This window comes from Ursus arctos, unplaced genomic scaffold (genome assembly GCF_023065955.2).
Source record: "Ursus arctos isolate Adak ecotype North America unplaced genomic scaffold, UrsArc2.0 scaffold_12, whole genome shotgun sequence".
Taxonomy (NCBI): Eukaryota; Metazoa; Chordata; class Mammalia; order Carnivora; family Ursidae; genus Ursus; species Ursus arctos.
Window position 1 is genome coordinate 57,161,657 of NW_026622786.1, and position 22,848 is coordinate 57,184,504.

A 22,848-nucleotide genomic window follows, 5' to 3' on the forward strand; every position below is an offset into this window, starting at 1 on the left:
ACATCTCCACCTAGAGTTCCTCCAAAGTTCCCGTAGACTTTCTACATCTCCACCTAGAGTTCCTCCAAAGTTTCCGTAGACTTTCCACATCTCCACCTAGAGTTCCTCCAAAGTTTCCGTAGACTTTCCACATCTCCACCTAGAGTTCCTCCAAAGTTCCCGTAGACCTTCCACATCTCCACCTAGAGTTCCTCCAAAGTTCCCGTAGACTTTCCACATCTCCACCTAGAGTTCCTCCAAAGTTCCCGTAGACTTTCCACATCTCCACCTAGAGTTCCTCCAAAGTTCCCGTAGACCTTCCACATCTCCACCTAGAGTTCCTCCAAAGTTCCCGTAGACTTTCCACATCTCCACCTAGAGTTCCTCCAAAGTTCCCGTAGACTTTCCACATCTCCACCTAGAGTTCCTCCAAAGTTCCTGTAGACTTTCCACACCTCCACCTAGAGTTCCTGCAAAGTTCCCGTAGACTTTCCACATCTCCACCTAGAGTTCCTGCAAAGTTCCCGTAGACTTTCCACATCCAACTTGCTGGTAAGCATCTCCACCTCCCTATCCAACAGACACCTCCGACTTAACATGTTTAAAACAGGACTTGTGTTTTCCCTCTACACATCTCTGAAGCAAGGCGGTTCTGAGACCCTACAGGTCGAGGGAGGCATCTTCCTGCACCAGACCACGCAGTCCTGATAGCGTTTTCCTACACGGACAGGAGAGAAGCCCTGGGAACTTGTGTCCTTTGTCTTCTGTGCTTGCACTTGGACTCTCTTCTTTAACCCCACACAAAAACCACAAATAATTGTGTCATTCCTATTTTTACCAGGGTGAAAAGTGCAGCTCTGAAGGAGTAAACAGTTACTCAAGGCCACACGGCTAGCAAGTCTGGGAGCTGGAATCTCTACCTACGCTTGACTCCAAAGCCCACGTCCCTTTGACCAGGCTGTCTGTCAGAGTGGGATCAAATGAGGACAGAGCACAAGGCTGGTGAGCCCCATCCTGAGGAGAGGCTGCTCCTTGTCCTCTGTTGTGCTTTCTGTCACAAGTGAGCATCTCAGAAGTGTTGGCTATCCCTAGAAGAAAGTTGTAAAGCTGTCAGGCAGGGAAAGAGATGTTAGGGTACAGGTTCAGCCACTGGCTCCCGTGATGAATCAGGAGCGCTGTGCTCCCTCTGCACGGCGCCTGAGAGCCTTGCTCACACACACCATAGCTCATGCTACCGTCTCCCTCCCTTCCTCCCCATCTCCTTCTCTCTGCCTCTTTCACACACACACACACCACACACCCTCCACCTAATTTCTGCAGACACTGGAAAAAATATGTAAGATTTATTTCAAGTTACCAGACAGCTATCCCCAGCTCACATTTTATGGGTAATAGCTTTCATTTATTGAACACCTATTATGAGCTCTGTTTCTCACGCCCAACCCAATTTAATTCTCACGCCAGTCCTCTGAAATAGGTATTATAAATTACTTTTTGAAGATGAGGAAACGGAGGGAGGCACAGAAAGTTTCAAAATTGTTTCTGGTCACACAGCCAGTAAGGCTGGAGGAGTAGAGGAAAGAGTACCCAGATGCAAACCCAGGTCTGTCGGGGCGCCAAAGCCCAGGATTTGGCCAAGGCCCTTGGCTGTCTCAGCAGGCGCTCTTGGTGTGGTGCTGGGTAGACAATCCCATCTAGATGGCTTCCTGATGAAGAAAATTAATTTTAAAAATCACCGATCCCTCCATCGCCTTAAACTGAACACTCACAGCAGCTGGAAAAGTATATATCAAAGAGAGTTCTTATCCCTTCTCTCTGGAGCAGAAAAAAAAAAATCTAATGAATGCTATTTTATCCTGGTTCACCTACGAGTAAGTTGAGTGAGGAAAGAGGAAGCATTTCCAGCTGCCAAAGACAAGGTCCAGAGACCTCCCTCCGGTGCAGCAACAGTGACACCTTGTGGCCAAGCCGGGTCTCCCCAGCCCCTCCCTGGATCCCCTCCTACACGCAGACTCTCAGGAGGGGGGCGCTAAGGAGGACAGAATCCTTGAGAAAGAACCAAACACTGGGTTAGGATAGCTGCTGGTGGAGTTCCTTTTGTTGCCATCAGAAGACAAATCCGGTGCCAAGGAACCAAATACAAACCTAGTTTGTGGCATGGGAGAACAGGAAATTAGACTTCTTTTTTTCTAACTTCTGTATTTGTTCATTTATCAGTTTATGTATCCCTTACTTTGTCCCAAATATATTTATAGGCAACTTAAAAAGATACATCGACATTCAGTTAGGTAATTCATTTCATAATTTGGAGGGCCGTATGAAGCAAAGGTAAACAATGGTAGAAACAAAAACACAGGTCCAGAAAAAATAGATGTACGATACGCATAACTAAAAAAGTGCAACCAAGGGTATGGATAGGACACAGATTTGTCTCTGGTCTTCCATAGGCCAGTAGAAGGATGGAGGCCTCATTGCTTACAGACTGCGAGATAAAAACAAGACACAACCAAAGAGGAACACAACTGCTCCTCATACTAACAGCTGGGAAGAAAACCCTCCTGAAGTCCTCACGGACCATGAGTAATGTCAGGACACAGATAGCATAACGGGCCCAGATGATCTTTCTCTGTGGCTCAGCAACTCAGAAAATGCTAACACTCAACTCATCCTTCCACTTTTGCATCCTTAAAATAGTGCAAGTGTTTTCTTTTTTCCATTATTGGTGTAGATTGCATATGTGTGTTCAGAACACTTTGTGCTTCCCCTTTAAATGATTGCTGCCAATTAGTTGTGTTTGTCTCAAATGCAATAAGATTCCATTTTAAGACGTCGATGCAGGGCTTTTACTGCCGAGCACAATAAATTAATCATTAAATCAATTGTATTGATTGGACCTTACAAGACATGAAAAATTGCAGTGTAAGGGATATTTCCTCCAAAGGGTAGGAAGGGACCTCAGCATCCTAGAGGAAGGTGGGTCAGTAGTCTGTGATAGTACCGTCTTATCCCTTCCATGGGTGTTAGTTTGGTTTATCAACTCTAAAATAAATATGGAGACCATTTAATTTTAAACATCTACCCTAAATAAGTTTCCATTTATAAAGGACCCACTAAGCATACTTACCCACATGCTATACTTAGTGCTCTTACACATCATCTCACATAATCCTAACAATAAATCTGTGAGGAACCCATTCCTACCCCCATTTTGTAGATGAGAATACCGAGGCTAATGGACATAGAAACTTGCTCGGGGTGACCCACCTAATGAGAAGTGGTCTCAGGGTTTGAACCCTGGGTTCTGAGTAAACCCAAAGCCCATGCTCTTTAAAAAAAGATCTATTTATTTGAGGCGAGTAGGGACAGAGGGAGAGGGGAAGAGAGAATCTCCAGCAGACTCCCACTAACCGAGGAGCCTGATGCGGGGTTCGATCCCATGACCCTGAGATCATGACCTGAGCCAAAATCAAGTCAGATGCTTCACCAACTGAGCCACCCAGGCGCCCCTAGACCCCAAGCTCTTAACACTAAATTATACCTTAAATTAATAAAAGCATATAGGGGTAGGTCAGAAACTCTACAGCACACTTTTCTGCTTCTTGCTGGGCTGCTCACGCTTCCTCACGTTGTGCCAACATAAGTACAGGGAAGTGGAGCCAAGATTAGATTTTATTTGGAGGAAAAAGAATACTGGTTACCAAGGCCAAGACGATGAGCAGAGGCCCAGGCGAAGTACTGAGACACCAAACAGACCCCACTGGGAAGCGCTGGCACGGGAGCTGCTGGAGAGGAACACTGAGGAAGGGAGGGGCACAGGGGTGCGTGTACACGGTTGTCCCCAGGAGGTGACCCAGTGGAGTTTCGGGCAGTACCTACCATGATTTGGGGGATAGAGAGATGTAGCTTTCACCCTTAATGTCCACACCACACACCTATAACATGACCTTCAAATCTCTAAGCCTGTTTCCTCACCTATAAAATGGGAGCCCTATCTCCCTGGAAGTGCTGTTGTGGGGTTTAAGGATGATCACGTCTGTGAAGTTCTAAGGAGACCATCTGGTGGATAATAAAAGGGTGCCCCTTTCCCCCGTCTCCTTATCTCCCTTAGCAGAGCCTCTACTGGGGAACCTCTGAGCTGGACTTAGCCCCATCGTGTTCGTACCCCTAGCTGTCTCCAGTAGTTCTAGTCAGTTTCTCTCTTCGCTTGCTAAATAGCATGTCAGCAACCTGAAACCCAGCTGTGCTTTTACCCTCAAGGGAATCTCTCTTGGCCTCCCACTCACAGACCAGTTACCAAAGGGAGATCTGCCAATAATCCTCACGAGGGTCTGGAGGGGTGGGGGTGCTGATGACAAAGGTGTCTGCTCTGTCGCCTGACTCTGCTCATGTTCAGGAGACAAAGCCGTCTGGTCTCAGACGACTGTCTTGATTGTCAAGGAGGCAAAGCCAGAAAGAAACCAAGGCTGTGGACTCTGAGAAACAAACTGGGGGCTTCAGAGGGGAGAGGGGTGGGGGAATGGGATAGGCTGGTGATGGGTAGTAAGGAGGGCACGTATTGCATGGTGCACTGGGTGTTATACGCAACTAATGAATCATGGAACTTTACATCAAAAACCAGGGATGTACTGTATAGTGACTAACATAACATACTAAAAAATTATTATAAAAAAAAAAAAAAAAGAAGAAACCAAGGTTGATCTCTCCTGCTACCTTCTCTCCCAGAAGCAGAACCTCTCCCAGGCTCAGTGCCAGAGGTCACTATTTTTCAGGATGATTTACTCAGAAAGCCTACAGGAAAGGCAGAGGAGGCACTCTAGTTTGACAAAATTCTAGACACAAAAAGAAAAAAACAACAACAACACAACCAAAAACTCAAGTGAGCTTTTACTTTGCTGGGCAAATTTGATGGATGCATACCTGCTGGCCCAGGAAAAGTAAAGGGGGTTATCTATTATGCCGCCACCTCTTGAAGAAGCCAGAACTAAAAAGAGAAAAACAAAAAGTCTCGATTATACTCGCAGCAGCCTGTGAAGGGTGGCTGAGCGTTTAGCTAAGATTTGAACTTGAAATTCCAGTACCAGATACGGTTGAGGATTCTAGGGAGGAACAGGAAACGGCCTAGCTCAGAGTATTCCTTTTCACTTCTTGAGTCCATTTATTTTATGGTTCTGACTTCATGCCAAAGCCATTTGGAGTTTTCAAGAGTTTAAATAGCGAGGTCCAATTAATAAGGCATAAAACTCTGCAGCTTCCTCACTCCCGTGCATTGAGCCGGCCCTTCTCTGCTCTGAATGTCTAATTGATGGGAGACACTTGCAGCCCCACGTCTCCACATCCCGGCCGAGGATGGGAGCAGTCTGAGTGGTCTCCGGCATGGGTCTGGGTTTGGAACCATCCGAGCAGTCCTGTCAAAATGAATTACAGTTCCTCGTGGACATGTGTCTATGATTGGAATAGGATGAAAGTTCTGGTAGTTTTATTCCTTTCTGAGACATTCTGGAACATTTTAGCAGTGAATTTGTCTCCTGGCTTTTTTGGACTACAAACTCCCCACATATTATTTTAATAACGAGGCATTCTGCTGAGGAATTAATGAGAGCATTGCGGTGTTCAAAGTGACAATTAAAGCTATTGTTTTGTTGTTGTTTTTCCCCCCAGAGATGCATTCATCTCTTTCAAAATGATTATTAAAAAAAGAAAGCTCTTGTTTAGATTTTACCTTTACTTGCGCGGAGTCAAACTGGAAAGTATATAGGAAACAACGTGGTTCCAGGAATATTCGATCATATTTAATGGAAGAGTCCATTAAATCTTTCCTCTTCTGTGTGTGTGTGTGTTTTTTTTTAACTGGTTTTAGGTTATAGCAGGTATTCACTACTCTATTTAGAAAGATAAAAAGCTCTTTTCCTTTTTTTTCCACTGAAGCTTTTAGGGTTATTTTGAGGGGGGAGGAGGGACACAGAGAGGCTCGGCAATCTTTTTCCTCCATAATTTGTAGATTACAGAAACCCTTGTGCTTTTAATAGATGGTTCCTCGTTAGACAGCACAACAGAATAAAATAATTGTCCTCTATTATCCTTGAGAGGCAGGGCCAAGTTTTCCCCCCAAAGACATTATCATATCAAACAACTGCTTTAAACGCAATTGGAAACACAGGCTTTATGGGAAACCTTTGGATTTCTCACTCCTGCCAAAGGAGTTCTAAAAGATGGGCCCCTTTGTTATGGATGGCTCTGGAGTTCCTCTAATAGGTGTACCAGATGAAAGATGACTAAAGGCATCCCAGATGGAAGAGTTGGCTAACAGCAGTGCCATAAATACCTGATGGATATACAAGCCTCTCGGCGTGAAATATGGTCTTTGCTCTGATTTACACTTTTAGGGCATATTTAAAAGAATGCCACATTGCTGGGGGGTGGGGCGGGCATTAATAAAATTTAGATCTGTGGGGGAAAGGCAAGGAGAATCCCTACTCCTTGACGTGTACAAGGTTGTTTTCCCTCACCGTAGCCCCTTTTTCTAAGGACACCTTCACTTTTCTGGACAGGAGTTTTTGCTGCAGAGGGCAAGCTCCATTCTTCTACCTGGAGTCTGAGCAATTTTGCTGGATGAATTAGCTACAGTGTTATGGAAATACTGCTGACCTTTGAGCCCAGAGATAGGACCCTTTACTTTCATACACCTGTCCTTACTTACCTGCTTACTTTTGTCACCCTGGCGGCCACAGCACTGAGTCTGACACTTAGTGAATACTTGCTTATTGGAGCCTCATTTTTTTTTTTTCAGCTGCAAAGTGAGAGCTAGTAATATCTATACCGTAAGGATCCAAACCACATTTAATAAGAACCTCTGTGCGCCATATTCTTTGCTCAACACCTGAAGAAACCTACCTGTACAGGATGGAAGGAAGACGACTAACAACACATCAACATGTGATGAGATCCTAATGGAGTGAAATCAAGTGAACCTGAGTTCAAATCCCAACTCGGCCGCTTGCTAGCTTAGTTACTCTGGGAAACGTACTTGGCTTCCAACTGCCAATTTGTAAAATGGAAAATTAAAAGTTTCTACCTCGTGTTGAAGAAATTTAGTAAGATGATGCTTTAAAACTCTTAAGAAATTGCCTGCATATTGTAAGTACTCTCTAAGTCTCAATCAGCAACTTGGCCAGACTTCATGAAACCCAGTACCTAGAAGGAATTCTTCACTACCTTTCCCTGATCAAACCATATCCGGGATTCTGGGGTATCGTTTTTATTTGTGGACATCACAACTGAAATTTATGTTGGTACATACAATTAAAAAAAAGTCAAACAGAGATTTTTAAATTATCTTATGTGAAAAAGGGTTGAACAACCTAATATTTCGAAGGGGAAAAAAAATCCATCACTCCATACATATTTGAAGAGGGATTTAAGTCCTGAGGGATTTTTAAGGACAAAACTGGCACCATCTGGCAGGGAAGTAGATACTATTTCTGTCTAGAAGAAGACTTCCTGAGACCTAAGGCTTTCTGAAGAGAAATTTTCTCTTCTGTATAGGCACCAATCTCCCGCCCCTGAAGTTAAGAGAGTAGACCTCATCCTGTCTGACGCGGATCCAAACATAGGTAGAGGACTGGACTTCCCGCAACCTTCCACGTTCTGTGATTCCACATCATTATCAGCAGGCTGACTCCCCTCACATTACATTCTGAATGGCAGAAATCCAGAGAGATCCCGACTCTCCAGCTACCTAGTGGTCATGTGTGCTACGGAGTCCCTCTGCTCATTCCATTCCATTTATAGAAAAGTCACCACTTCACTGTGAGCGTCTCCAAGTGTCTGTCCTTGTGTGCAAGGCCAAGCCCTTCACGTTTCTTCTTGATTCCATTCCCGCCCATATTCTCTAGATTTACATCTTAAAGCTTCTTCCTTTTTGCTTCCTGCAAAAAAGGAGCCAAACTTCACCTAAAAACATGCTCCAAGCTCCCCTGTCTCCTATCTAACACTTCATTTTTCATCTTGTATCTCAGTGTGTTCTTGCTACCTTCCATTACTCAACTCCCATTTGATCCTCAATCCATCAGCATCCCTCACACACAACTGAAACAATTCCTGCAGAAGCTTCGCAGACCTTTCATGCTGCCAAATGCAAGACATCTTGCAGACATTCCCATGCTACATGCTCTTACTCTCATCTTTCCAGGCTCTCTCTGCCCTTGGCCACTACACATGCAGATGTTCGGTGAACAGGGAGAGGTTCTCAAAACACAGCAACAGATTAGCAATACTATGGAGGCAAGACATTTTGAGGACATATAAAAGACATGACGAGTGGTTCATTTTGGCTCTCTTTGGCCTAAGTATAATGGTGGTGGTGAGGCATAACAGAATTTTGCAAGGCCTTAAAAGCCAGGCTAAGGAATTATCGAGAATTGTTTATATCTCCCACAAGAAACCATTTCATGTTTCTTAGTAGAAAATTGTCACAACCTTTAATTATGATACATTAGATTGAAGACTTAGGGTGAGAAAACCACTTAGGGGGATCTAATAATCTTCAGAATCCTTCTCTCTGCTTTCTATCTAGTAATCTGTGTTGTTTCGCTTGAGATGGTATTCAACGTGGGCACTTGCTTGACTTCAGAACAGAAGCTAAAAATATCACCACCATCCTGATGGAGCTTCCCAAATTGTGGGCATGGAATGCTGTGGTCCTAGAGATGGTGTGGGGTGGGTGAGAGGAAGGGATTAAACAGCTTTGAACCATATCACAAGAATTTCAATTATCTTTCAAACTGTTTGATTACACCAAAGAGAAAGACATCATCTCTCTATATCTTCAGCGCTTCTCTAACAGTCCGCTAATCCTCACTTTTCGGAAAGAAAGTATGCCTTGGGCACAGAGCCTTCCAGACATAAGACACTACAACAAGAATTTCATAACACTGTTTTGTTTTCATTTACTTATTTTTGTTATTACCATCTATTTATGGCAAGCGAATTTGCTTTCCATAGATGATGGCCTCGTACATCTTCCTTTCAAAATGCACTTCTGTAAGTAAAATTTAGGAAGGAGAGGAGTTGGTTTGCAGAAAAAGGTTGAGTAAAAGTACAAGTGCATGCAGATATGGTGAAACACGCAAGGGAACACCAGCAAAGAGAATTTGGAAAACCATCATTTGGTTGAAAATGTGGAATTTGGAGTCAGACAAAATTGGCTTAATATCCAAGGCCCAATGAATAATGTAAAGCAATTGACTTAAACTCTTTTGGTCTCAGTGTCTTCATTTGGAAAAAATGAAGAAAATAATACCTACTTAATAGGACTGTAGAGAGGAGTTAAAAGAGGAAATATTTTAAAAGTGCTGAGCACGACACAGTGCTGAACACAAACTGGACACGTCGTGCGTTTCAGTCCCCCTCCCTCTTCCTTCCCCTCCTGCTGATGCTGAGATTGGCCATTGCCCCTTCTCCTCAGGTCCCCCTTTCCCAGTGTAACCTGTGGGCAGCCCTTGGGTCTAACATCCTCTGAGCGAGTTCTCTTCCTGCCAGTTTCTCCACTGACAAGCTGGCACGGGGCCTGCAGTCCAGCTTCCAGGAGGATGAATTGACTGGTGGCAGGTGGCGGGAGCTCCCAGACACACTCTCCTCACAGACAACCTCTTTCCCTGCTCTGGCCAGGAGTAGAGTCATTTCTTCCTCCTCCTCTCCCCTTCTATGTGCAGAGCCGCTAGCAACCTGCCCTTTAACTGGGTCTTCTAGGGAAAGGTTCAGGAGCCCAAAGCAGTGCAGTCAGAATGGTGAGAGCAGCTGAGTTCTGGCTTCTTCAGCATGCTTCAGACACAAAGTTGAAGCCTGTTGTACCTCTTACAAGCTTGGGAAAAACAATCTCCCTGTCTGAGTCACAATTTTCTTACCTGTGAAATGGAACTGTTAAGGCTCTCCCCTGAGGGTCGCTGTGAAAATATCAAGGCCTCTCTTGCAGGGCCTGGCACCTGCTGGGAGCTGTTCCACTGGTACTGGTCCTCTCCGAGCCACGGCTTCGTTCACAGGTGGCACCACCTTTCCAGGGCGGAAAGGAAATTGGAGATTATTAAATCTCTTCTCTCATCAGAGGCAAGAAACTTCTCCAGCATTAAACCTTTCCACTCTCCAGCTGGAGGCTCCCTACCTTGAAAGGTAGTTAGTTTTATTGTTGGTTATAAATTTGATTCAAATGCCGAGTCTAAATTTGTCTTCATTATTTATCTGTTGTTCTTTCTGGAGCAAGACTGCGTAAGTGGAAGATTTAATGATTTATTTGTCGTTATTAATCTGTTTTCGGATTGCTTCCCATCTGTTATTTCTCCAATCTCTCCGGGTCCTGTGAAGGATTTCCCCACTGCCTTTGGTGTCTCAGTACCAGATAGCTTTTTCCTAACGTACCATTTGTCCCATGAGCCTCATTATGGTCATTCTGATGCAGAAAAGACCCTAAGATTCTCAGACAAATATCTTGCATTATTCTGGGACTTCTGGCCAGCTAAAAAAGAGTGGTTAATAAGCTAGCATCTAGAAGGGAAGACATCAAAACCCAGGCTCGTAGAAAGATTGAGGGAGGAAGGCAGCCACATGGTGGGTGGCAACAACCGGCACATCGAGGACAAATTCAGACGAGCATGGCTGGCGGCACATGAATAGGGCTCAATCTCACAAGCTAAGATTTGGAAGAGTCCCTGAATTTGCTAGCTATTTCTTTCCGTTGTTACTGGTGAGGGAGTCGGAAGCTGCCATGGAAAAATGCTATGTGCCCGGGCCTCACAGTGTCCGAGTTCGGTCCCAGTTCCCTGAGACCACCTCCGGGGCTCTTTCCCTACACCACATGGTCTCCAGCCCACCCCCCACCACTCTCCCCGCTGATGACTGTCCCCGTCTTCAAAGCCTCATTAGACCACAGTCGCGCTATTTTCACTCTACAGAGCCCGCACAGGATTAGACTTCCAACAAGCTTCCTGAATCCTGAAGCCTTGAATCCTTAGAATCAAAAGATACAAGAATCTGGGCTATGGGAAGGAGAACTGAGATTGTCTAGTACACATTTTCATTCACAGAGGGAAAAACAGAGAAGAAAAAAAGAGAAGACCAGACCAAACCTGAACTTCCTTACACACCCCGTTGGAGCAGGGATACAAGAAATAACAATAACTAATTTTACTGAATGGTTATTCTGTGTCTGTTACAATATGTTATGATCTTTACAAGCATTGCCATTTACTGCTCTCAGCACCTCTGATATGTGCAGTTTTGCCTGCATTTTTCAGATGGGGAAACCAAGCATGGAGCACTTAACTGTCTCATGAGAAACCATACATACAGTTAGTTATATGCAAGTCATTGGGGATAGAGAGGTGACTATGACCCTTCCCTACCATCCCCAGGGAGTACACAGTCTGGTCATGAAGACACACACAAAAATGAGGGAGTCAGTCACTGCAATGAGTGCAACAGTAAGAAACATGGAAGGACAACTCAGGAAACAAAGTGACAAATTTCCATCTGGTCTATTTTACTGAATATTTTACTTTTACTGAATCTTCACTGAATTTACGGGTCTATTTCCATCTGAATTCTATTACTCTTTTTCTTAACATTATAATAAAGGCATTTTCCTTGTTACAAAAACTATTTTGTAAGATCCTCATAATGGTCTGTGAAATAGATGAACTGCCATCTATTCAAATAGGACTGTTTTATAATATTCATTATTATAAATAATTCTTCAATAAGCATCTTTGAATATTAAACACTTTTTTCCTTTGACCATTAAATACAATGAGTGACTCAACATGTTCCAATTTCTTTCCCAAAAGCTACTTTCCTCATTTTATATACAAGCAAGCTGAAGTCCAAAATCATTAGGTTGCTTGGCCATGTTAAAATAATTAATAAGTCGTTGATGGGAGCCTGGAATACAGGGCATAGAGTTTCCGAAGGGAGGCCTAAAGGTTGTAGGAGAAAAATGTTCCTCTGCGTCAGGGTTTCTCAATCTTCATACTATTGATATTTGGGCCAGGCAACCCTTTCTTGTGTGAGAGTGCACCTTCTGCCTCTACCCAACAGAAGCCAATAGCAGCCTACACACATACCAGTCTGAACCCCAAAAATACCTCCAGACATTGCCACCATCCCCTGGATTGGGAGTGGCAATATTGCCACTGGCTGAAAACCACTGCTCTGGAAGGTTTGTGCTGCTTAGATTCTGAAACCAGATCCTCATTGACAGCTATTGCCAGTAAGAAGTCATCCTTTTCAGTATTGAATACACATCAATTCAGAACCATATGTGGACAAATAAATCAAGTGTAACATAGGAAACCTCAACAGATCGAGGATAAAACACATATAAGGGTTTTGAAGTAAATTAGCCCAAAGAACAAGAGGAAATATATTATTCCGAAAGGCTTTTAGGATTCCTGCTGGTATCCAAGAGAATATATGATCTACATGACCCATAAAACGAAGGAAACGAACACAGAAACAGACATCAACTCCATGGCTATCGCGGTTTTCCAAGCTGCTAATCTCCTAGGATTTCTCTGAAAAGACAAACCATATGGAGAGCTGGTTACCTGGCACTGGTGTTTATGAGTCCTTGGGTAGTGATATGGGGCCTCGGGAAGACTCTGACAGTCACTGGGGAAAGAGTGTAAAGCGGGAGGAATCACTTGCAGCTAACGCATAGGTGTCTGGTTTCTTAGAACACAGACTTAAGGGAGTCAAAATCTAGTACTAGGTCCCCAGATGTGGCCACTGACTGCATCCAATGCCACTCTGATCTCAAGAGACCACGGTTAAAGAGTGCTGGGTACTGTTCAGCAACCCAAACGTACCACTGCATTGCACACACTCAGGGCAGCTCTTCCTCCTGGCACCTGCCACGTGTCTAGAATTTGTCCCAGGAGACCATCTCTACCTGCTCCTGGAGCCTTCTCTGTGAAAAGCAGCCTCCGGCTATTGTTCTCTTTCTGACCCAGCCCAACTGCTGGTGCAAAACCCACTGTTCTGGCTTTGAGGCCTATGAATTGATCCGTGACATTTTGTGGGGCAGGACATTGACCTGAGTTGAGTCCCAGTTACCTGGGGAAAGTATAACGTGGGGTTCTTCCCTGCCCTTGACCTAATAGATAGGAGTGGGCTAAACGAGCCTTTGTCATGCGGGGAGGCTGGCGTGAGGGGCCTGTCCAGCCTGCAGGGCAGGCCAACTTCCCAAATTCACATTCTTGGAAAGCAGGGCTCCTTCCAGGGGGGAAAAAAAAGACTCTTTGAAGTGGAAAGGAAATGAGGGTCAGTGGGCTCCCCAGGATGGATCTTTTGGAGATAGACGTCATCTTAACTATGCAAACAAGGCTCAGACCTCAGATGAGCTGACAAAAACCATGCCCTCTGAAGGCTGGAAGCTCACTGTTGGCCCAAAGCCAGGATGCACTTCGGGCAGTTTTTTGGAAATAAGAAAGCCCCTGGGGGGTTACTGTACTGCTTACCTGCGTCTGCAGGCTCTTGCTATTGGGTGGGACGAGAGCTGCCTGCTTGGGGCTTTTGGTGCCAGGCTCACTGCAAAGGGCTGCTGAAGTGGAGTACGAGCTGCCTCTATCCCCGACCTACGGGCTGCCATACTTCTCCCACGGGACGGCCTTTTGCTGAGCTGACACACCTGAGCCGAAGCTTGAAAAGACTCGAGAGACTAACTTGCGTCCCACGAGTCTTCCTAGGGTGACAGGGATTCAGTCATCAGTCAAAATAGAGGAGGGCTCTGAGCTCACTCAGTTTGCTCTCAGTCTCCCACTCCTGCTGCTTGTCCAGGTGTCCAGGCTGGTCAAGCTGTAGGGTCAAGTCTCCAAAGATCTTACGCATTTCAGACTATCATACCACCTGTACTTCAGTCAGGGACTCAAAGTTGAGCTGGAATTAATGTAGTTGACTATGGCAGAACCATGGTATCTTCTGTAGGAGCTGCTTGTTCTTGGCTTCAAAGTCATCCCAAGCAGGCCAAGGCTCTGCTTGGGCCTGGGGGAGTTTGGCCAGCACTGGCCCTGACCTCTCCTTTTTCTTGTATTTTTCCACCTTGGCCTGCAATCTCCTACAGTCCTGCAAGGACTGTTCCGCCGTTTCACCGCCATGTAAGGCTAGGGAAGACACTGCCAAACTTTTGTAAGGGTTCAATCACAGTCCTTTGGATCTGGTTCACCTTCCCTTGGTGAAGGGCATCCATCCACCTAATGGCCATGTCCAGGGCTGTCGCCAAGTTCAGAAAATTCTGGTCTTCCTCGCAAAGGGGGATGGAGAACAAGTCCAAGGATATCTCTGACTTCATGTCCTTCTGCAGCCTCCTGCTCAGCTCTTTCAGATGCTGGAGTTTTCCATACACCCTCTCAAAGTTTCTCTCCACTGCCGTGGGGACAATCTTGTTTCTTGGGCTGCCCAATCTTGAAAGGAATACAGCTCATGGTCCCAATCTTGACTCTAACATGAGGGTCCTCAGCTGCAACGCAGTCCTCTTTTTTTTTTTTTTTTTTTCTTTTTTAAAGAGACTCTTGCACTTAGAGTTAAAAATTATGCAAGGGGGGGCGCCTGGGTGGCACAGCGGTTAAGCATCTGCCTTCGGCTCAGGGCGTGATCCCGACGATCTGGGATCGAGCCCCACATCAGGCTCTTCCGCTATGAGCCTGCTTCTTCCTCTCCCACTCCCCCTGCTTGTGTTCCCTCTCTCGCTGGCTGTCTCTATCTCTGTCAAATAAATGAATAAAATCTTTAAAAAAAAATTATGCAAGGGATTAAGTCACCACAAACCTATGTGCAGGATAATACATATACAAAAATTTCTTGCACAGGGTTCTATTAATGCAGAAGCAAGAAGCTAGGAACAAGGAAGCATTCTCCCTTCCAGGTTTCAGAAGGAACATGGCCCCACACTTTGATTTCAAACTTTGTGACTTCAAAACTAACACAGTGACCGCTCTATTGTTTTAGGCCAGCTAATTTGTGGTACTGTGTTACGGCAGCCAAAGGAAATGAAAGCATGTCCTGTGTGCAAACAATTGCCTCGCAATTAGAGCATCTCAACTCATTTGTGTTGAACTAAACTAAACCCCTCTCTGGGAAGAATGTATTTCTCTATTGCTGGACGTGCCCAAACACAAATAGAAAGACCACTCAATGGTAATGTTGTTGAGGAATTTCAATTATTTCTAAGACTCCCACCTAAACCAGATCCTGTGACCTTCAGTGAGATCTGAAGAACTTGGAGGGGAAGGATTCTGGGTTTACATTACAATGTTTGGAGGTGGCTCTGACTCGTGATACTAGTTCAGATGGACTTTTACAAATATGCCCAGTCTTATAAGCTACAGTCATCAGCTAGGAGAAGACTTTTTTTTAAGTGCTGTTAAGATCTTTTTCGGTGATTTATCCAACTTCAAACAGTGCTCGCCTTCCATGCGCATTTGTGGATTTAATCGCTTCGTCTACATTTTGCCATTTGTTACCCCTAAGAGGGAAAATGTTTGTTTCAGATATAAAATACCCTCTTGAACGAAGAAAGCAGGAGGAGACTCACCCATGCCATCCAACAGAGCCCAGACACCTCACCTTCTCTTGGATGACACTAGATGACTGGCTGTGAACACTGCCAACGCTATAATGAAGCAAATTTGAAATCTCTCCTCCTGGGTATGTTTCTTGTTGGAAATGGAGCCCCTGCCTTTTTATTGTTAAAGAAGTCCCTGTTCTTTCTTCTGATTATCTCCTACTATTGAATATTGATTTATCATTTTCATAAAGTTGCAAATGGGGGCCTGTTGCCTGAGACCAGTCATAAATTATGAAAATGTGTTCAGCTCCCCTGTAGGGACCGATTTTCTTATGGGGAGAATTTCACAGAGCTCAATTTAAGTGCTTGGCATGGGTTTGCCAGGTTTGATGTTTCTGACCCTCTGACGAGGAAGAGAAGGTAGAAAGGGATTAACATTTGCTAACAACCTCCTAGGGACCAAATTCTTTGCATGTTACTTAATTTAGTGCTACGAACACAATAGTACATAATCCCCCTGTGCTTTGATAGAAGACAAAACAGCAGCCCAGGATGGTGAAAAGACTTTCTCAAGGCTAGCAAAGGGACAGAGCCAGGTTCGAACTGAACTCTGTCTGCCTATGAAATTTAGTATCTTTCCACCTGCTGCATTGCCTTCCATCCTAAAGTGGAATAGTAGCATCTCCGATAGGGGTGGCTAGGGTAGGTTTCATTAACATCAACCTAAGCCTTGTGCTCTTCAAGTTCTGATAGATTTGCTCCAAGGAGCCATTAAGAAAGGCCACTGATCCAAGGGCTATAAATTAACACTTTCTCCATACACAGCTATAAGCAGCTATTTAAAACCTGGATAATATCTTCCTTAAAATAAGTATCCGTTTTCTGGGTATTTATGCTCTGTCACTCTTGGTTTTTCCATCCTTGACTCCATTAATAGAATTTTTTTCTTAATTCCTTTTCTCTTTTTACGGCTTTGCGAGGGGCTAATTTGCAGGCAAAATTGCTAATTTTACAGTTGCTTTCTGCTTTGTCAGCACGAGGCTGACTCTCAGAGTTATTAATAGAAGAATAGGATTCCCTTTTCATCCTTTTGCTCTTGACTGTTGCAGGAGGTGGGACAAAATCCATTATTTAATAACATTTGTTCTTCTTGAAAGGTCATCATTCGGGCCTTTCAGTTTCCACTCAACTATAGCAGTATCAGCAGCAACAGCAGCCACTTTCTCTTCCTGAAAGGCTTCTGGAATTCTTCCAGGTTATACAGTTGATATAAAACTGTCTTTGAGATCCACCTTGGGAATGGGGTCCAGCTGGGAAATTTTCTCAGTATTTCTGTACATTTTCCAAGTAGTAATTTCTAGCCGTAAGTATTCACAAGTGCCCCAGTCATCTACCCTCCTGGAATGGATACTGAATTTGGGATACATCACTCAGCAATTGTATTTGGCTGCAATAGCAGAGGACAGAAATAACAGCCGAAACAAGATGGAAATTTATTTTTTGCATAAAATATCTCTTCAAATAGACATTCAGAATTGGTATGGTAACCGCACACTGCAGTCAGGGCCTCAGGATCCTTCTGCTGTCCAGTTTTATCATCTCTATCATGTTTCCATCCTCAAGGCTGACCTAAGGTCTCAGCCACTGGACCCATAACTGTGAATACATGATTCTAAGAAGGAATCCGAACATATGAGTAAAGGGCAAAAAGGGACGAGCTGTCTATCCATCTCTTTTGGAACTTTTCAGAAGTCCTCCCCACATTTCTGTTATGTCCTCAAGCTGCAAGGGAGGCTAGGAACCACAGTCTTCTGGCTAGGGGCATGCTGCCTCTAAGGAAACTCAGGGTTTCTTACTAAGAAGAAAGGGGAAGACAACATTAGAGTGGCCAGGAGCATGTCTGCAGCACAGGACAAAGAGAATGACTATATAATTAAGGCAATAAGACCTTAAGTGCCTATTTTGTGTCTAGAACAGAAAGTGGTTGAGCGTCCAACTCTTGATTTCAACTCAGGTCATGATCTTATGGGTCATGGAATCGAGCACCATAGTGAGTCCCAAGGCGAGCCCCACGTTGGGCTCCCCTGGGGGTTTGCTTGAGATTCTCTCCCTCTGCCCCTCTCCCCACTTGTGCACATGTGTGTGGATGCTCCCTCTCTCTCAAATAAATGAATAAGTCTTTAAAAAATAATAGAAATGAACAAAGTCTTAAGTCATTCCTTTAAGGAACAAAAGCTTCCAAACCTTTTACTCCTATTGTCTTCTTAGCCTAGGATGCTTTCTCATTCCCTGCTCACCTGAAAACGTGCATTAATTATTCAAAGATGTTCTCAAATACCACTGTTGTCTGATGCGTCCCTGGAACACTGTTCCCAGGCAGAATTCATTGATAGCTCAGCTCTGTCCCTATACAATTTACCCTTACGTCTGTTATGCCACTAAATTCCTCAGAGGCAGTATGCTGAAGTGAAGACAAGAGGAGGGGTGGGTGGTGGCAACAGCACCTCCCAGGTCTGTCACCTACTAATAATGGACCACAGATTTTTGCCCGTTGAACTGTAATTTTCAGTCTTTAGAATAGAGAAGTCTCGATGCCACTTCGGGGGCTTTTGTGAAGATTAAATGAAATGATATGTGCAAAGCACAGCTGCAGGCAATTCTTACTTTAGTTTATCTTAACATGCTGTTTTATGTGCCTGTTATGATTTATAGAAAAAAGAAATAAACTTCTACCTTATTTAAGCCACTAGTATTTTGTGGGGTTTCTTTTTATCACATTCAACAGAAATTTAGTATTCGACTTAGTAAAGTTTTGGGAGATAGATTATTCCTATACCTTTCCTTAAAAGCTATTTAAAGATATATTTCAGGCAAAGGAGAAAGATATCAAAATTCAGTGGTCAAAAGTGGGGAAGCTGAATATGAAAAGACGCAATGAATACTAACCCACGCAGCCAAGAAGTAAGTCTAAATAACGACAGTGATAGTTACAAAACCATGATTTGCAAATTAAAAATATATAAATATGAAAAGAACAATAGGTTAACTATAATAGAATGGTATAAAATATCCAGATCGTACAAACAAAAACAAAAAATAGAGTAAAAGAGCAGAAATTGAGGAAGGTGAAACCATATGATTTGTCTTCATCTTTCACCAGAGAGTTGACAGAATTCTGTCAGAATAGATAGAATTTCACAATATAGCATATGTCAGGAAATATAAATGTAAGTTACTTAAAATTACAAACAACTACAAACGGAGCTAAAAACAAACTGTACACCTTTGAAATTTCTAGATGAGTAAAACAATGACAAAACTCTCCAACTATAGGAGCACCTGGGTGGTCCAGTCACTTAAACAACCAACTATGGTTTCAGCTCAGGTGTTGATCTCAGGGTTGTGAGATCAAGCCCCACGTCAGGCTCTGACTCAGCACAGTCTGCTTGGGACTTTCTGTCTCTCTCCCTCTACTCCCCTCCTCCCTCCTCTAAAATAAATAAATAAATCTTTAAAAAAAAATCTCAAACTCTACTAAAGATGCTTTTAAGGGAAGGAAAAAAGGACATATCCTAAAAAATAAGAGAAAATGCAAAAGACAGATGTGAAACCACAATAATTTGGTTAAAGCAACAATTAGTAATTACAATAGAATAAATAAGCAAATTCTATTTTAAATGTTGAAATTAAATCAAAATAAAAACTGATATGCCTAACACGAACATCTTCAAAAAACTGATAAAAAGGAAGGGCAGGGGAAAAGCTTGACTAATAAAAAAAAAAACAAAGTAAGAAGACATTATTATTATTATCAGACTGACTCGGAATCAAGGTAAAATTGATTAAATGTCCTAAGGAAGGAGGTTTACCAAAAATATGTCATATAAGACTATAACTAGTGACTTTTTAAGCACTGAAGTACATAAAACTAAAGTACATGGAGCAAAACCCATGAAAATGCAGGTGAAATAGCTAAAAATTTGTGGACATGGAACATTCCAATAATACAAAAGTAATTTGAAATAATATGTAGGTGTAAGCAAAGCTAGAGAAATAGATAAATAAATAAAAATAGAGCTAAATCAAACTGTATCATCTGTAAATATAAGATACACATTCTTTTTAAGGATCTACGGAATAGTTTTAACAATGATCATACATTAGAAAAATTTAAAAACCTCCATAAAACTCAGAAAATAAGACTATCACATACTATATTCTCTGACAAAAGTGCAACAATGCTAAAAGCAAACAAATCAGACACAAAAAAATTCACTGAGAAATGTACACATGGTCTCTTAAATTTGCATGTCAAAAAGGAGGATATCTAGAAAATACCTAGAAATATCTGGAAAATTACAAAATGAAAACAGCAATGCTGAAATGTATATAACTTTGCCAAAAATGGACTAAGAGAAAAATTCACAAAATCTAAGTAAATTAAAATATATTAATTATATACTTAACTAAAACTTAGAAAATAGATTAAACAGTCTAACTGCTGAATAAATCCAAGCAGAGTTCCTTTGAAGAAACAAATGAAATAAGTTGGCCATTAGTATTTCTAAGAAAAATAAATGGGAAAAAACAAAACATATGAAATAAGGAAGGAAATGGAAACAAATGTCTTAAAATTACAGGGGATGAAAAACCTAAATGTGAGACAGGAATCCATCAAACTCCTTGAGGAGAACACAGCAGCAACATCTTCAACCTTGGCCGCAGCAACCCTCCTAGACACATCGCCAAAGGCAAGGGAAGCAAAAGCAAAAATGAACTATTGGGACTTCATCAAGATAAAAAGCTTTTGCACAACAAAGGAAACAGTCAACAAAACCAAAAGACAACTGACAGAATGGAAGAAGATACTTGCAAATGACATATCAGATAAAGGGCTAGTATCCAAAATCTATAAAGAACTTATCAAACTCAACACCCAAGCAACAAATAATCCAATCAAGAAATGGGCAGAAGACATGAACAGACATTTCTACAAAGAAGACATCCAAAGGGCCAACAGGCACATGAAAGAGTGCTCCACATCCCTTGGCATCAGGGAAATACAAATCAAAACCACAATGAGATACCACCTCACACCAGTCGGAATGGCTAAAATTAACAAGTCAGGAAACAACAGATGTTGGCAAGGATGCAGAGAAAGGGGAACCCTCCTACACTGTTGGTGGGAATGCAAGCTGGTGCAGCCACAGCATGGAGGTTCCTTAAAAAGTTGAAAATAGAGCTACCCTATGACCCAGCAATTGCACTACTGGGTATTTACTCCAAAGATACAAATGTAGTGATCCAAAGGGGCAACTGCACCCCAACGTTTATAGCAGCAATGTCCACAACAGCCAAACTATGGGAGGAGCCCAGATGTCCACTGACAGATGAATGGATAAAGATGTGGTGTGTATATATACACAATGGAATATTATACAGCCATCAAAAAATGAAATCTTGCCATTTGCAACGGCATGAATGGAACTAGAGGGTATTATGCTAAGCAAAATAAGTCAATCAGAGAAAGACAATTATCATGTGATCTCATTGATACGTGGAATTTGAGAAACAGGCAGAGGATCACAGGGGAAGAGAGGGAAAAACGAAACAAGACGAAACCAGAGAGGGAGACAAACCGTAAGAGACTCTTAATCTCAGGAAACAAACTGAGGATTGCTGCAGTGGAGAGGGATGGGAGGGGTGGGGTGGCTGGGTGATGGACATATGTGCTATGGTGAGCACTGTGAATTGTATAAGACTGATGAATCACAGACCTGTGTCCCTGAAGTAAATAATACATTATATGTTTAAAAAAAATTAAAAGAGAAAAAAAGTACAGGGGAAAATTACTGCAAGTGATTATTTATGCAATCTACTATAATAAGTTTTTGATTTCTGGATGAAAGTGACTATTTCCTAGGGCAATCCGTGGCTTTACAAGTAGCTTCTAGAAAAAAAAACTCCTGATTTTTTTCTGTAAATATGGTTCATTGAAAATGCTATCTACTTTCTTTCTGTAAAATACCTAGAAATAATGATAAAATAAGAAAGGGGTATCTGTAAATGCAGAACTAAGTTTATAAGACCATAGGTAAAATTCTTAATTATGATATAGAAGAGCATGAATTCAGATAGGTAAGCAAACAATTTAAAAGGTAACTGCCCTTTGCATATGTATAGATTAAAATATTTATTACAACCTTTTAGTTGTCCAGAAGGAGATTATGAGACATGGGGCCAGTACAAGGTAGAAAGTAGAAATAGAAACCCCTCAAAAAGCTGAGATTCCCAAATCACTATATCATTAATCAAAATGTGAACTAAAAAAGGGGAAAAAGGAAAAATGCCCCACATGGAAAGTTGACTTTCAGGACTGGATAGGAATGAAAGGAGGAAAAGTATCTTCCCTTCGAATTGTGGTATCAACAATGTCATCATTCCTAAAACTACAACCTAAAAATTCAATTTAACGGTCTTCTGGAGGTGCCCGGGTGGCTCAATCAGTTAAGCGTCCGACTCTTCGTTTCAGCTTAGGTCATGATCTTAGGGTTCTGGGATCGAGGCCCACATCAGGCTCCGAGCTCAGAGAGGAGACTGCTTGAGGATTTCTCTCCCCTCCTTTTGCCCCTCCCCATGCTCAAGCTCTCTCTCCCTCCCTCTCTCTTTCTCTCTCTCTCAAATAAATAAATAAATAACTCTTTTTAAAAATTAAAAAAAAAATTTTCTGGGTCAAGAGCACTTTCTAGCACTTAAATACAGAAACACAATCCACTCTTAAAAAATACCTCTCTTTTTTTTTTTTTTTAAGATTTTATGTATTTATGTGACAGAGAGACAGCCAGCGAGAGAGGGAACACAGCAGGGGAGAGGGAGAGGAAGAAGCAGGCTCCCAGCCCAGGAGCCTGATGTGGGACTCGATCCCGGAACGCCAGGATCACGCCCTGAGCCGAAGGCAGACACTTAACGACTGCGCTACCCAGGCGCCCCAAAAAATACACTCTTAATCTAGGTCCTACAGAAGCCCCAATAATAAATTTCATAGTAAAATAATTTCAAATATAATTTCACAGTAAAAATGCACAAACCACACATAGCACAAAGCATACAAATAACAAAGCAAAACCTCCATGGGTGAGTCAAGAGAAAACATCCACAACAAAAATAGACTCTTAAAGACTATATACATAAGATAAGTATATTCAAAGTTTGATGAAATGAAAGAGGTGGGGCACTTGGGTGGCTCAGTCAGTTAACCATCTGATTCTTGATTTCAGCCCCAGTTATGATCTTAGGGTCATGAGATTTAGCCTGGCGTT

At 42.7% G+C, this 22,848-nt stretch overlaps 1 pseudogene; it reads right to left on the reverse strand.

Annotated features, from left to right (window-relative positions):
- Positions 1–13,724: 13,724 nt before the first annotated feature.
- Positions 13,725–14,447, reverse strand: LOC113254265 (bridging integrator 3-like; annotated as a pseudogene).
- Positions 14,448–22,848: the final 8,401 nt, after the last annotated feature.